The sequence below is a fragment of the Limulus polyphemus genome, unplaced genomic scaffold (assembly GCF_000517525.1).
Source record: "Limulus polyphemus unplaced genomic scaffold, Limulus_polyphemus-2.1.2 Scaffold2296, whole genome shotgun sequence".
In the NCBI taxonomy this organism is placed as follows: domain Eukaryota; kingdom Metazoa; phylum Arthropoda; class Merostomata; order Xiphosura; family Limulidae; genus Limulus; species Limulus polyphemus.
In genome coordinates this window covers 77,510-81,824 of record NW_013667906.1, presented here as the reverse complement: position 1 = coordinate 81,824, position 4,315 = coordinate 77,510, and the positions used below count along the sequence as shown (strand labels likewise).

General features: G+C 32.5%; 1 protein-coding gene across 2 annotated transcripts in view; it reads right to left on the bottom strand.

Annotated features, from left to right (window-relative positions):
• Positions 1-2,934, bottom strand: part of LOC111087559 (slit homolog 3 protein-like) — a 66,843-nt gene extending 63,909 nt beyond the window's left edge. For both annotated transcript variants that reach the window (XR_002612237.1, XM_022394577.1), the window contains exon 1: positions 2,584-2,934. The gene's annotated coding sequence lies outside the window, so the exon portion shown is untranslated. The remainder of the gene's footprint in view (positions 1-2,583) is intronic.
• Positions 2,935-4,315: the final 1,381 nt, after the last annotated feature.

Below are 4,315 nucleotides of genomic sequence, written 5' to 3'. Positions count from 1 at the left end.
GTATATATATATATATATATACACAACACCGACTAACGTATATAGCTTAATTACAGTCTTCCTTACTAACGTTTATTATGAATGAAAAATCAAGTTCGAATACATACACATCAGTAACTTGTGGGATGAAGTTGTATTGGTTGTGCAAACGTATTACGAAGTTAACACTAAGAAGTTTTTGGCATGTGATGATGTCCATAAAATACTCTTTTTTTGTTTAGTTTATTTTGTTATACAAGTTGTTAAAATCAAACGTATTCATAGTTTTAACGCACTCCAAGAAGTAAACTTTTATAATTCTTAGTCAAAGGTCTCAACCTCTTGAAAATCCTAATTCACAGGTCCAAATAACGGAATGAGCGTCATGTGTTTTGAGTTTTTATTCACACAGCACATGTTAATGCATACTTATAGTTTAACAACGTGAAGCAACAGCTGATTATCTAGATCTAAAAAAATATTTCTTTTGACTGTCAGCATATTTTTATACTTAATTATTTAACAAATAATATACTTTAACCCTCGAACAACCGAAACCAGAACCTATGAGGTGTTGCAAAAGCTATTATGATTAATCAAAGATATTTGGTTGCTCCCAGTTTGTTTACCCGCAAATTCAGAGTTTGCAGGAAATTAAAAATAATCATCTACAGTCCTTATAATATTTGAACTTCATTCTCAAACTGTTAAAATGCAAATTCATCGGGAATTTTACCATATATAAAATATATATGTTTTCCTAATGATACACGGACTTAAATATTTCTTGTTGATCAAATTGTTTACTCAGTAACCCAATTAGTGGATGGCATATAGTTTCTTTAGTCATTACACCTGCATAGGCAGATCCAATTAGTGGATGACATATGGTTTCCTTAATCATTACACCTGTATAGGCAGACCCAATTAGTGGATGGCATATAGTTTCTTTAATCATTACACCTGCATAGGCAGACCCAATTAGTGAATGGCATATAGTTTCTTTAATCATTACACCTGCATAGGCAGACCCAATTAGTGGATGGCATATAGTTTCATTAATCATTACACCTGCATAGGCAGACCCAATTAGTGGATGGCATATAGTTTCTTTAATCATTACACCTGCATATGCAGACCCAATTAGTGGATGGCATATAGTTTCTTTAGTCATTACACCTGCATAGACAGACCCAATTAGTGGATGGCATATAGTTTCTTTAATCATTACACCTGCATAGGCAGACCCAATTAGTGGATGGCATATAGTTTCTTTAATCATTACATCTGCACAGGCAGACCCAATTAGTGGATGGTATATAGTTTCTTTAATCATTACATCTGCATAGGCAGACCCAATTAGTGGATGGCATATAGTTTATTTAATCATTACATCTGCATAGGCAGACCTGGTCGATTGAACCGCTTGTAATTTTGGAACTGCAATTTTTTAAAGATATTTTTTGTAGATAGGAACTGTTATTATACAGGTTTCATGTTGAAAATTATTTATTTAATATTTATAAAAATATCTTTTTTTTGTAAGTTAATATAAAAACTGCAAATTAGGATCCTAATAAATAAGCGTAACAGTTTGTCACAATTTTCGTGGGATAAAATGCTACGCATAACATAAAATATAATATATTGCTGACACTAAAAGTTAGCTATCACTTTTAGCAATTAACGTGTTTTTAAAACTCAACAACAAACATGTTTAAACGGGTATCTTAAAAATCATTACTTCCCTTACAAATTCTATTACCTAAAAAGATTCCATTATATGGTTAGTCCTATTCATTCCAAATGTGTCAATACTCTTTGCTTTAAATTATCCGTAACAGGATACGGTTTTCATGTGACAACTTTATTCATACAGTGTTTAGTCAACCACATCGCTTAGTTTACCCTTGAGTCTTATCCCACGGACTAGTTTAAACTATCCCTTCATGTTTTATCTCACGAACTAGTTTAAACTACGTATTCCGTCATACTGACTATTTACCTTTGAGTTTTATCTCACGAACTAGTTTAAACTATCCCGTCATACTGACTATTTAACTTTGAGTTTTATTTCAAAACCCAGTTTGAACTATTTAGCCTTACTGAATATTTACCTTTGAGTTTTATCTCACGAACTAGTTTAAACTATTTAGCCTTACTGGTTCGTTTATCTAATGTTTTATCTACAGAATAGTTTAAACTATTTAATCTTACTAATCAGTATATCCTTCAGTTATATTTCATAGAATATCAGTTTATCCGCGAGATTGATCCCAAAGAAAGTATTTAGACTTATTAGCTAGTTTATCTTAATGTATTATCCAAAAAACTGTTTAATCTTTCCAGTCAGTGTATCTGGGAGTTTTATTTCTCAAAATTCTATTTTAATAACATGATGTAGTAGCTTAATTCACTTGGAAGTCAGAAGAAAACAAACGAACAGTTGCGACTGCATTTCACGTGCCCTTAAGCCTAAAAACGTCTATTTAAATATCTAATATATATATATTATAAATACGTTGTTACAGTTTAACATATGCAGCTGTTACTTAAATATAAAGCACATCAAACCTAAATCTTGTACACGATAAACAAACTTACCGTTGCTCCTTTTTCTATTTGGCTGTATATGATAACAAATCTTTAAAATGTTCTCTTATTGTTACTTTTTTAAATTCACTTACAAAAGCTTTTACTAACAATTAGACGACCTTAATTTCTGCTCGTCGAGACAGTAAAGCCGGAAGTGTAGTATAGGTGAAATTATGTTGTCATTAAGTTTAAAACTTAAGGATTTTCTCTTCTCAACCTACGAGAAATCCTAACGCACGCGGCAGAGCCACAGTTTGGAGAAGGTAGATATATTACACTCTCGAACGTGTTCTATCACATCTGAACGTGAACGCACGCGCTCACGCATGGTACTCACGTGATGTATTTGAAAGGTTCTCCCTCTTTTCTTAGTGTTGGTGACTGGAGCATTTGGAAAGGTTCCGCCGAGTTCTAGAGCGAATAAAAAAAAAACACGTAAGCAAGCCACCTAGCGGTAGTTTTAGGTAATAAGTAGTTACTTATAACGAAAACAAAATATGTCAAGTTAATGTAGCCAGCTCCGTCGATAAAAAAAAATCTATATTTCTATACATAATATTAAATGGGGTTGAAAATAGTATTCATGAGGTTCTTTATCTTCAGAATGGTTTTTATTTCCTTAAAATTTGGTTTATCATTAGTTTCATAGTTCATGAATAACTGTTTTTTTGTTTTTCACAGCTAACCCTAACCTATCTAGCACCTGCAACCAAACTGAGAAGTCCTACCTTCGGATAAAAAATATAATAAAATAAGTTCTGTGTAAAATATATATATAAACTTTAAAAACATACAAAAACTTGGTAACACACTGATATCATGATTCGTCAGTAATATTCGTCATACATTTGTATGATAAATAGATAAGAAGTTACGAATCTACACTCCAAGAAGCATGGACTGCATATGTACAATGCATTAAAAACTCGTAACCTTAACACTAAAATGGATCTTTCTCTCTCTCTCTCTCACACTGTGAATAAAAAATAATAATTGTATCTAAGCTAAGCAGTTGATAGGTTTCACTTGTAGGTTTTGCTTTTAAAGATCTTCACACATTTTAACACACGTATCCAAACTGTAGTTCATCAAAGATGCTCTATGCCAATCACAATAACTTCTTAAAAGTCTAACAACTACTAGAAACACCTTCTTCAGTTTAGTAACTCTGTTATTATTATTAAATATAACATACATTAGTTCAAACAAACCCAGTAACACACTTTCAAGAGCTCAAAGGACTTTCCAGATGTTTATGTGAAACTGATATACCAGTTCAGCACACGGGGAAGATATAGAGGCCCACGGAGATGACTTAAGGGAATTTTATCCGAACGCCGACCCCCTCTTTGTCACTTTCCATATGACTCTAAGGGTACATGCCAGGATTGGTGACAGTCAGTCTAACTGTCTAACACAGAGACTTTATTCAAATAATGTAACATGTCAAATTACACTTAAACCTAGAAAACTAACAATTTACTTGAATAAAAACCAAAATCCTTGTTCGCGGCATCAGAAGAGCTGAAACACTTTTCAAATAGATTTTTTCATACAAGTGAGTGAGAAAAAAGGTGATGAAACTGGGCGTGTTTTCAGATCTATGAAATGTTAGCATAAGAATCACTGTAAACGTATGCAAATAAGCGCATGTCATCAATCGATCCAAATTACGGTTAGAATCAAGTGAGCTACATTTTAAATTGTATTTTCCTTTTTGAAAAGACTCGCGCTTAATCTC